The 12676-nt window shown below is 37.7% G+C and overlaps 1 long non-coding RNA gene across 1 annotated transcript; it reads right to left on the bottom strand.

Annotated features, from left to right (window-relative positions):
* Positions 1-7757: 7757 nt before the first annotated feature.
* On the bottom strand, positions 7758-12387 carry LOC113306975. The gene is made up of 7 exons (XR_003338956.1): positions 12325-12387; positions 12033-12230; positions 11272-11404; positions 10892-11140; positions 10225-10601; positions 8800-9044; positions 7758-7976 (listed from the first exon to the last, which is right to left on the bottom strand). It is a non-coding gene; the product is annotated as an uncharacterized LOC113306975 (long non-coding RNA).
* Positions 12388-12676: the final 289 nt, after the last annotated feature.

Below are 12676 nucleotides of genomic sequence, written 5' to 3'. Positions count from 1 at the left end.
AGTGACAGTGACATATTTGTTGTATCGTTCTTTGTAACAGTTGGTTTGTAACAAACATAATTGTTACAAATCCGATTTTTCATCTTTTCTTATATATTTATCTTTGTAAGCACATTTGGAGCAATGCAATCGAATTTTGAGCGTGTTTCCATCATGATGAGCTAAACCGAATCCTTAGGGCAATGGAGGAAGTCGTTGTTTCGGTAAAAGTGATACATTTTTACTTTTAATTAATTATAACAACTCTATTATGATTTTTGCATTGAACTAAAAATTGATTATATGATTTTGATTAGTTAGGTGTATTTTCTCTTGATAGAATATGCTTGCTTTAGGGTTTGATATTCTATGCTTGTATTAACATCTATTCTTTTGAAAATATACATGTCTAGGCAATACTATTAGAATCAATTTGAATGTTGAGTTGCATAATTATTGTTTTATTAAATCACTAATATCGACCAATGGTGGAATCATAGCCCCAGCCTCTCTATAATTTTCACAACACCTTTTTATTTGAGTTTATTATTTTTATTTATAAAAATTAAGTTTAAAAAATCTGCTTTCACAAATCTTGAACGAACCATATTACTTATCACTTCTAAAATCACTTATAAAAATACATCAATGCGCTGGTAAGAAGTGTGCCGACTTAGTCAATCGATCCACTACCCAAATAGAGTCATGTCCTTTCTTTGATCTCGGTAGTCCAACTATAAAATCCATGGAAATATTATCCCATTTCCATTCCGGTATTGGAAGTGTCTCTAATTCTCCAGCTGGCTTTTGGTGTTCAATCTTAACTTGCTAACAAATCCGACATTTAGAAACGTATTATGCAATATCTTGCTTCATACTTTTCCACCAAAACTATCTACGCAAATCTTTATACATTTTTGTAGCTCAAGGATGGATAGTGTAGCGACTACGATGATCTCGATCTAACACCTCACATCTCAACTGGGAGTCCACTGGCACACATAACCGACCTCGAAGATGAAGCCCATTATCCATCCTTACATCAAAATCTTCACTTTAGTCTCCAGATCCAAGTAGTTTCATACACCAATCATCCTTGGATTGAGACTGAATAATACGGCTAATAAGTGCAGGTTATACCACAACATTACCCAAAAATTCTTGATAATCAGAAGAATTGTTGACGTCTAAGACAAACTCAGCGACTGTCTCTAATATCTTCCACTCTTCCACCATCATGAAAGCTAACAAACCCCTTGGTTTTCTGCTTAAGGCATCAGCTACAGCATTCGCCTTACCAGGGTGATATTGTAAGCCAAAAGTGTAATCCTTGATGAGCTCCATCCATTGATGTTGTATCATATTCAAATCCTTCTGGGAAAACAAATACTTGAGACTCTTATGATCAATGAAAAGATCAAATCTCTCGCCATACAAGTAATGACGCCACAACTTCAGAGCAAAAACAACCGCTGCCAACTCCAAGTCATGGGTTGGATAATTTTTCTCATGGACACGCAATTGCGTAGATGCGCAAGCAATGACCTTTCCTTCCTGCATCAAAACACATCCCAATCCCATAAGTGAGGCATATGTGTAAACCACTAGCTCCTTTCCTTCTTCAGGTAAGGTCAAAACTGATGCAGAAGTAAGCTTAGTCTTAAGCTCCCGAAAAGTGTCCTCACACTTAGAATCCCAAACAAACGGTACTCCCCATGGTGAAGAACTACGGAAAATAAATCCTTGAATTAAAAGTTGGTCAATTTGAGACTTCAACTCCTGCATTTCCTTTGGAGCCATTCTGTAAGGAGCACGAGCAATTGGTGTCGTACCTGGTTGAAGTTGGATACAGAACTCTACTTCCATACTTGAAGGTAATCCAGGAACCTCTTGGAACAAATCCGCAAAATCAGACACCACTAGTGTACTCGTAATTTGCAGAGATTCATTATCTACTACTTCACCCTCAATATGGCTAAGGAAAGCTTCTACAAACATACTTCAAGATGTAGTCTGCACCACTACCTTAGATTGACCCGGATTAATTTGCAAAAGTGATTGTCTTGTCAGCACAATCCAATTGCAAAAAATTAGAAGATAACCAGTCTGTTCCTAATATTACATCATAAGGAACCTTCTCTATCACATAAAGATCCGCCAAATGCTCAAAATCTCCAATCATAATAGGACAAGCATCAATCTTGTTACACAACTCTACCATACTACTCATATGAGTAGAAACACATAAAGGAAAATCACACACTTTCATATAAAGATTTACCATGCGAACTAACTTAGCAGAAATGAAGGAATGAATAGCTCTAGCATCAAATAAAATACTAACAGGCTCTCCTAAAATAAAGAAAGTACCTCCCAAAGTAGCATTCTTTGTCTCAGGAGGTTGCACAGCAAAGAGTAGACCCCGGCCACGAGGCTGCACATTACGGTTTGCAACTCCAGTATTTGGTTGACCACGTCTATCTGATGTCTGAACTTTCTCTTTGGTACATTCTGATGCCTTATGCCCCCTTTCACAACAGTTATAACAAAACTCATATAAATTAATTGGTTTGGCAGCAAGAGCCTCGCCCTCAGCTAGCACTACTGCCCCTCCATTACCACCGTTCTTCTAACCACGATTCCCTTGATTCCAATACCCATTCCTTTTATTCCCTGGATGATCACCTTGTTGAGTGACATTCTGGGTTTGCTGGTTCTTACCACTTCCATGATGAGTCGACGAAGACTTTGATGCAAGATCAGCCTTACTCTCCTTCTTCAGGTATTCATCATCCCTGTTATGAGCCAAATGGTCTTGCTCAACCTCTCTAGCACACTCAACATCCCTAACATATGTGTCGATCATATGATTTCCAACAGTATGCCTCTGATACACAGAATTCACACCATAAATAAACCTATGTATATTTTTATATTCAGTATCTACCAGGTGAGGTACAAACATCAACAATCTTGAATATTCAATCTCGTACTCTATAACAGATAAAGTATCATGCTTAAATGAAAGAAACTATCTCTCCTTAGCATTTTAAATACTCTGAGGGAAGTATTTGTCATCAAACATACGAATAAGTCTGTTCATGTCATGGTGGCATGATCCAAGCCACGTGAAGCTGAAGTCCACCAAGTATGAGCATCTCCAATGAGCTGAAAGGTATATAATCTCTGCTTAAAGACTTCTGTGCAAGAAGGTCCTATGGCCCTAAATTTTTTGACCATCTCATCCTTCCATTCATGAGCTATCATTGGATCATCAGACTTTCCAGAGAACTTCTTCGGTTCAACTTCTTGAATTGAAACTGCACCTTTCTTTCAGCAATATATCCTAAATTATGTTTCCCTGCTTGATTGTTGACTTGTCCAACATTCTGATTCATAGCAGCAGCGACTGCTTGAACTATTAACTGGGTCAGCTGCGCCATATTCACATTCACAATCTGATTTCCTAATTGTGGTTCATCTCCATCAATAGGACCATGACGAGATGTCGAACTCGCAAAAATAAATTCCTTACTTCTCTTACACTAACTAGTAGTACAATGACAAGCAGGTTCGTTCCTAAGAGAGAGTTGAGCTAAAGTTGTCGATTCAATTTCTGAATAAAAATAATGCAATCATGAAGATGAATGATCAAGGACTCTTTCTCAGTCACGAAACGTGAATCTAATCAATATAGTTATGTTTCTGCAAAGTACCTATTACTAATAACCCTAGAATATTTAGTACGCTCAAATATCTCGCAATCTCTTAATTCACCGGACATGGAAGCGCTCGACTACCGGATTCAACTAGCCAAGTTTCCTAGAAGTACGCTCTCTAGGTGTGACTCAATCAAATGCATTAAGTATCGTGAGATAGGCTATTCCTAGTGACACACACAAAAGCTCGATTCATCTACTAGTGTCAATCTCTACACATGGATATTTAACAAAATCCCATCGTCAATAACCACATATTATTACTTGTATTCGGAACATCTACAAAATTACAGGTCAAAGAGTTCTCAAATTAGCAACCGAATCATCCATAAACCAATTAAATTTTCAAATTAAACGATTCATAAACAATTCACATAAGCAATATTGACACAATAGAGAATGAACAATAATGATATAAATTGCGAGAAAACAAAGCAGTTTAAATATCAATACGAGTTCATGTTTTGGACGTTGAAATCGTCCGTGATCAAGAATGCTTAGTTACTGGAGTTCATGGTGAAACAAGAGAGACAAAACTAAAATAAACAAACCAAACAGCAGGTGAAGTTGTGGATGCGAAGGACTGTCTTGGCTCAAAGAAGAACTGGCAGTGGTGGGAAATCGCCAACAAGATGGTAAATGGAGTGGTACTGGCGACGTTGAACTGTTGCTGTGTGGTTGCTTGCTAGTCTGCTTCCTTGGTGCTGTGGACTGATGAGATGTAGGTGGAGATGGATATGCAGGTGACGGATAAGACGATGCTGGTGGAGATGCAGGTGGATGGAGATGATGGTATGCAGATGGTAGTAGTATGCAGGTGGTATATGAGATGATGAATGATGTTGTTGGTGGAGTATGCAGGTGGTGTATGCGATGCAGGTGATGATGGAATGTAAACTGGTGGATGGAAAGGTTTTGGAGAGGAGCAGAGCTCCTCTCTGTGGTGATGAAACAGTTCTGAGAGGCGGGTATGAGATTATGCCCTCTTTTGCGTAGTCTGTAGGTCGTCTTTTATAGTCTTCTTCTCCTGCAATTTCGTATAAGATTAACAACCCAACTTTCCTTCTTTCCTTGTTTATCTGCACTTCTGAAATAAGTCTCAATCTACTCCGTTCATTCATAAATCCAACCATGGCAACTTCCAAGTCTTCCCTGTTTTTTTCGATTAGAAAACTCTTTCCAAATATGAACCAATTGATACCACCTAGCCAGTGCCGGTTACTCTTCATACACAGCCATCGAACCATAAATGTAGACTTCTCAATTGAGTTTCCAGCCACTGCAACAACATCGGCAGAGAGACTCATATCCATCACAGACCCATACTTCCACCAATTCAAGCCATCTCTGCCGTGTTCTTCCAGACTTCAATTATCTCTAAAAACCCATTACAAAGACCCACCTGCTTCACTGAATTCATGGCTTTATAATGACTTTCTTTCACTGTCGAGAACAAGCACTAGTAACCCCTTGTGTAAACACCCATGGCTGGAAAATTGGTGAATGATCTCATCTTTCAGTCGTTTTGTCAAACATGTAGTGTGCTTTCCTGAGTTGGTAATGGAGAATCTAATCTGATGTTGCATTAGTTCTCTCTGAACCTTCATTCCCTGCAAATAACGAATCTGCACAAACCCATTCATTCAAAGCTCTAATTCATTCATTCAATTGAAAAGCCAACTCAATTTTCTATCATTCATCACCAAATATCAATGGCAGTATATTGAACTTCTTCACTGCATTTCTTGGCTTCAGCTTAAGTTCTTGTCAGCGATTGCAAATCTGGGATTAATCCCTCTCTCCACTTTCGAATACCAACATTCCTTCTCAAATTAATGGCATCGACAACACTTCTTCTCCCTAATTTCTTGCTGCTAAAAATCCAACTCAGTCCTATGCTCCCTAGTATTTCGAGTTCTAAACTCGACCAAATATCACAAAGTCGAACACCAAAAGTTTGTTCCCATCTCGGCTTCGATACTGCACTATCTTGGACACTCGAACTCCATGACTAGCTGGTGGCTATAATTGGCAGAACTGGTTCAGCATGGGGAACTTGTAGCAACAAACTGATCTTGAACTGTGAAGGACTGGTGAAGTAGTCGACTTAGCTGCTTGGTTAAATAAGAAGGACCAATGTAAATGGCTGTTCTACGGTCTGCCATGAGTAATCAGTGTGTCCTCCAGTAAATTGCCCTCTTGGCATATGAGAGCCTTCTGTCCATGCACATTTTGGCTCCGTCAATTCCAAGTTCGCCGGCTAATGAATTAAGCACTTATTTTCTTTGTTTTTCGTCTCATGACTCCAAAGTACCTATAAAATAGAAACAAACCGTAATATACAAATAATACAAGAGAATAACCAAGAAAAGCATAAGAAATTGACATTCGAAAGATGTATTTTAAGCACTTATCAAATTCCTCCGCACTTAATCTTTGCTAGTCCTCGAGCAAACAAAACAAAACTAAAATACAACAACTCCGTGTCGTCGAGGCTACAGTTACTCTTAGCATAAATAACAAGCTTTTGAACCCCTAGGTGTCCCTAGTGGACGAGTTATAGTCTCGTGAAGGTTTACAAGAGATATACCGACAATACCTTTTACTCCAAATTCCAACTACTTGTGAAGAATCTATGAACGAATCCAAAATGATTACAGGAGGAAGTACCCTGATGCAAATCCAATTCATATATATATATAAATAAAGCTCTACTCAGAAAGTTGAACAAACCACAATACTCGGAATCTAACAAACCACAATCACACGTGAATAGATTAAGAAGATGGATATAGAGATAGATGGTTGCGACGTTGACTAAAGTGAACGGTGTTTCCCATATTTGTCTGAAGGTCACCGCCAAGATGATCCTATAACCTAATGGATTGAGATACTGGTCTGAATACTAATATCAACTCAACTGGTATATACAAGGGAACCAGTGATTGATAGTCCTAATTCTAGATCAACTCATCTGGCATATACAAGGGAACCAGTGGTCTATTTATTAATTGAATAATAATAATAATAACTTTATTTTTTTTACTTTTTTTCTTCTTTTTTTTTTTTTGAATTGACAACATGATTAGATTTATTTTGATCCAAGCGCATGCTTCTTGTCAGCAGATTACATGGTAATTCCCGTGGATCCTGCGTTCGACGGAGACAGGGACAACACACACACATTGCTATCCAAGTGTCTTTTTTTTTGTATATACACCAGTTGGTCTAATTGGTCTGGTCTCTTTTTTTTTTAGTAACTCAATCACTCTATTTCATCCTAACAGTAATAACAATTCGATGTTAGTGACCCATCAAATCACTTAGATAAACAAAAATTTGCAAAAATAAAAACAGAAAGTGATATGGTGATTGTTTGTACCATACTAAAACGTTATATGGATAAAGGCTTATTATTGAAGCCCATTTCGTTTATTATAAAAACACAACTGGCTTATTTTGGAAGCCCAAGTCGCTTATTATTGAAGCCCATTTCGTTTATTATAGAAACTTATTTTGGAAACCACTTGGCTTATTATTGAAGCTCATTTGGTTTATTATGGAAACCATTTTTGCTTATTATGGAAGCCTAAAAACCCATGGGTTGGCTCTTAAAACTCATGGATTGGTCCACCAACCCAAATTATACTTTCTCCAGGAAAAGGGTTTTAATTTGGATATTTAAAGATGAATATTGGCTTTGGTATTATCTAAGATAATTATGATTATATTAAATCCTAACAAAAAGAGGATAATATTTCCATGAAATAATTATCTTGGGTAGTTATAATTAATATTTAAGATGATTATAGAAATCTTAACAGAAAGAGGATAATTATCTTTAATTTTAATTATTATTTAAGATAATAATTAAGGTAAATGCTAAACCATAACATAATGGGGAAGGAGTTAGTTTAGATTTTATAATTATTTAAGATAATTATAATTCCTATGAGAGAGGATAATTATTATTCAAGATAATAACTAAGGATAAATAAGGATTACGATAGTTGTTTAAGGAATAACAAATTTTATCACGAATTTGGTTGTTTTCTTGGATTTATACAGCTAAGGGAAGTTATTAAGATAACTATGAAAACCATAAAACTAGACATACTTTCTGCCTATAAATAGAGGCTAGATCCTAAGTCAAAAGGTACAGATTTTCTAATCATTTTCCACACAATACACCTGTGAAGAAACTCTCTCTGACTTTAGCATCGGAGTGTTTTTTGCAGGTACCCCTCACCATTCAACATCAATCATATCAACGGTTTCCTGTGAAATTGAATCAGTATTTGGAGATTAGTCAATGGATATCAATCACAATTTCATTAGCATATTTGGAGGAATCTAATCAATGAAGGAGATTTAATCTAATCAATGAAGGAGATTTAATCCATCTACATGCATCTCGAAGAGTGTTGGTGTGAATATTTTTGCACCAACATCTTTCGGCGCCGACTAAGGGGACACGAACCCTTGATCGTTCTCCCCTTGCGAAAGAAGTTGTTTTTCCAAGCTTTTTTGGAAGAAAAGTTTTTGTAACAGATTCTGAAGCGTTACAGAAAAGTCCTAACAACAATTGATCCACTGTTACAGATCTGTCAGAAACAGCAACAGTTGTTCCTATGTTACAGATCTGTCCAGAAACACCAACGGAAAGCAAAAAATTCCAATAAGAGCATGAAACGAAGAAAAAACTCGAAGAACAAAGAAGAGTACAAAAGGTCAGAAGTAAAAGGTTCGGAGATATAGCAACCGCAGTGCTACCCAGCCTGTAATCGAGGAGCCCAACCTCTTATCGAGGAACATGGAAGGAGGAACTACCAACTATTGAAGAGTTGATAGAGATAAAAATCCGGGATCAGCAAAGAGCATACAATGTTTATTAGTGCGAAACCGCCGGTAGATGGGAAAGACAGCTTGTTTACTCTTTTGAAAGAAAGTAAAGATGTGTTCACTTGGAGTCTCAAATACATATCCAAGGGAACATGTAAAAGCAAGTAAAAAAACATTAAAAATTATATGTAAGAGAGTATCAAAGACTCGGAAGAAATACTTAGAGGAGATAGTAGAACATGGAAAATTTTATACTTACGGATCAGCAGACACGGATGGTAAAGGCGTCGGCTGTGTACTTGTTTTCCAGGAGAAAAATCCGTCCACCTAAGATTTACAGCTTTAAACAATCAATCAGAGTATGAAGCAATAGTCTCTGGACTAAAGACTGCAACGCATCTGGGGGAGTGTACAACTTGCTAGCTGCAATTGACTGCATCACCAAATGGCTTCAGGTAATAGCTTTGGTGAGGATGGAGGTCGTAAACACGTCCACAAATTCATCTGAGAACCAATACTTAGTTAGTCATATAAGCATACGTCGACTGGCAGTATGGGAATGTCGATCAGATACGAGCTATAAAAATCTAAGTGTGGCATAATCCGAAGAAAAATCAACACGTTTAGAAAAGGTCAGACAACATGGGGCGTCCTTTTCAACGCCCGGTGAGAATTGGGAACACTTTTTTCAAGTATTTAATAAGGAAATACTTGTAATGTTTTTCTGAAAAAGAAAGTAAAATTTCAATGGAACTATACCTTCCTTGTGTTACTAGAGAGTAAGGGAAGCAATTCTTCGTTGAGGCACATGAAGGGTGTTGTGGGGATCATTATGAAGGAAGGAGTCTAGTGCATAGGAACTCAATAGTACTTCCGGCCTTATATAAAGAGTGACCCAGGGATTACATAAGAAAATGCTTGTCTTGTCAGATGCATGGCCCTCTTATAAAGTCCAACGAATGAGTTGCATCTGGTTGTTAGCCCGTGGACGTTCAATAAGTGAGGATTGGATATTATAGGTTTTTTTCCAGCTGCACTTGGGGGGGTCAAGTATTTATTAGCTGCAACTTACTACTTCAATAAATGGGTAGAAGCAATAGCTTTGGTAAGAATAGGGGCGACAAACATCTGCAAAAACTTGCAGATTGGATGTACCAGTGATGATCATTTCTGACAACGGAAAAGAATGTACCTAGTAAAATACAGGAGAAAGCTGCATTCAAATAAGGTAAAATCCTCGATAACGCTGTTAAGAAACATTTCACGCGCGCATATGTCTCCAAATATTTTCTAGTAAAGAGAAAAGTAGATAGCTTGGAACATTTTCTATTAAAGAGAAAACCAAGAACTTTGAATGCTTATTATTGAAGGAAGTTGTCTTCGGTATGACTACAGACCACTGATATATCCTAGAGGCTAATCAGTTATGAAGTAGCTGATCGCAAAGGATGCTAACAAGAATAGTTATGCGGTTCTTGTGGTGCATCTCCTGAGGAGTCTAATCCGATTGCATGTTATGATCAATCATATAAAGTTTCTTTCGTGGAAGGTGATGACAAGTTGCCGGACATATTGATGATAATCAAGCATAGTTAAAAGAAAATCAAGTATCGTACAGTTCAAAGACTACTAGCGACCTTAAAGGAAATAACTAAGATAGGTGCAGGGACAGTGCTCGAGTTACCTGAGCTGGTAGCAAACTTCTGTTGTGGGCAGTGAAGGAGGTGCGAAGACGCTCATTTAAAGTGAGATTAACCGTCGTGAAAGGAAATACATATTTTACAAGGACTAGGACTTTGAGAGTTTCACAAGTTGTATAATTTCTAGTCGGCTACACCTTTCACAAGTTGATATGGACGTGATTGAATGAGAAGTGGAGGCTAATGGGATTTTATAACGTGTGCCACCCGTTGAAGATTTCTCAAGTTTGAAAACAAACAGAGTGATCAACCAACCCAGTCCCAAGCAAGGACAACTGACATGTACATATTGGTTAATGTGGCGCTGCCGTTCCAGTCCAAGTGAAGTGGCAAAGCAAGATTTAGCTACCAAGGGAAGATCCTTGCACGATAAATCAAAGCATAAGATTCATGGTGGATCAAAAATTGTCATCTAAACATACAAACTATAGGCAGTTGGAAGAGTAGCTACACAAAGGCAATCAACGACTAAGCCACACACATATCCTAAACACTTTCCTGTGGACAAAGTAGAAAAGGGAACTTAGGAAATAACACGAAGAGGTCATACACTCTTGATGCACTAACATTATTGGTTAATTAACAGATTGAAGATTACGAACATCATCTGAAGAAACATCGTCCAAGGTACGTGAGATTATGGAAACTCACCTTTGTTCTTCTATAAAGAGGGATGTTGTTACTGCAAACTCCAAGGATTCACAACATCGAACTACCAAGGATGTTGTCGCAGTTGCTTATAATCTTGGTATGAAGGTTATTGCTAGAGACACCCATCAGAAAGGAAGAGATTTGGAAAGATGATGCACGAAACAGGAGTGGTCATTAAGACTTTTTACAAAACAGGTCGTGAGCCAAACTTCTCTGGCCATAGTTTTAAAGTTTTATTTAAAAAAAATCCTGCAGAGTTTAATTCATATTAACCTCATCAGTCATACGCCATACAACATTCGAAAATCATGAGCCTGGTTCTTCATCATCAATGAACAACGGCACAGTTAAAGCGTCTGCAGTAGTAACAAGGACCTTACCTAAGAGTCATTGGAATTGGAGATTATTTAAGTAGGAGAAATATTGTCCCACACAATGAAGGAAGGTGGGAAGCCGCGCGTAGCAAATTGGCGTCCAGTCTTGATCCTGGAAGTTCGTTTCTCATGAGATATACTGCAAAAGAGAAATTAGGCTTTAATAAAGAAGGCAGATACTTTACTTGGATTTTTGGCGATCACGATTTGCAATCAAAGCTGAAACACCAAAGGTTGGCATAAATCACAAGGGAATGGATTATTTCTCGCAGTAAAAAAGAGTTTCTGGCTGAGCCTAGGGACGTCAAATACTGGTTAGCTGCAACGGATTACATCATCAAATAAGAAGAAAATGACGGCGATAAAATACATCCGTAAATTTATTCAGGAGCCATAATATGCGTATAACGCATATTATCTCTACTAATAAAGAAAAGTAGCATGATCATGATCATTTCTACTAGTAAAGAAAAGCAGTCCAAGTAAGAAACAATCTCGGCGACAATTGGATGCGCACCTCAACATTGGAGCACGGGACCAAGATAAGTCCTAAACGATTCTGTTATTTTACAAATTTAGATAGGATATCTTGGTTCTAATTTGAATTCAGAGCACACCATGTGCATGTACTTATTAAAGAAGTACTTGCAAATAAGTTCTATTAAAAGAAAAAGAAAGGGAAGAATGCAGAGATGTTTTTTCCGTTGTGATGAGGGTCATAAAAGGAGAAAACAAGGTAAAGGAAGAAGAAAAGAGCAGGTACTTACCAGAAAAAACTTCTAGAAGCGTTGGATTCCCAATCGGGATTCATAACGGGATTTAACCACGGTGAGTATATCATCTCCCAATAAAACAAGAAGAGGAAAGTCAAAAAAGGGATACAAAATGAGAAACTTAAAGAGAGAAAACAATTACCTTGATTTGCCTTTAGTTCTTACTTGGATGAGCAAGAAAGATTAAACCAGCTGCAATGAAGACAAAGAAGTAATAGAGTAAAAAAAAAGGCAGACAAAGTGTGCGTCAATGGAACAAAGAAAAGAAGAAACAATGGTAACTTACTTCAGGAAAGAGGCGCAGAGCTTCAATTTTGGGGCGGCGAAAGAGTTTACAGGGTTATATAAGATGACTACGCGGGATTAAAAAATTTCTGGTTAGCATCAAATACTTTACAATCCAAAACACGTGTACTGTTAGATATGCAAATTGGAACAGATGTAGCCAACGAAGATTAAGATTATGGTTCGAAGGCACGTGGACTTGGTTCCACACGAACAAGTCGTTTGTACTTATGGTTCGAACGAAGATTAAGATTATGTGGTGTGGACCCTATCAAAGAGCCGTACACACGCTTCGTTAAGGTTTGACGCCAGGACTATCCAGCCGACCACTAGAAGTATTTACTCCCCTATGC

The sequence above is a fragment of the Papaver somniferum genome, chromosome 8, assembly GCF_003573695.1.
Source record: "Papaver somniferum cultivar HN1 chromosome 8, ASM357369v1, whole genome shotgun sequence".
Taxonomy (NCBI): Eukaryota; Viridiplantae; Streptophyta; class Magnoliopsida; order Ranunculales; family Papaveraceae; genus Papaver; species Papaver somniferum.
Note: the sequence above shows the minus strand (reverse complement) of the source record. Positions and strands in the feature narration are given on the sequence as shown.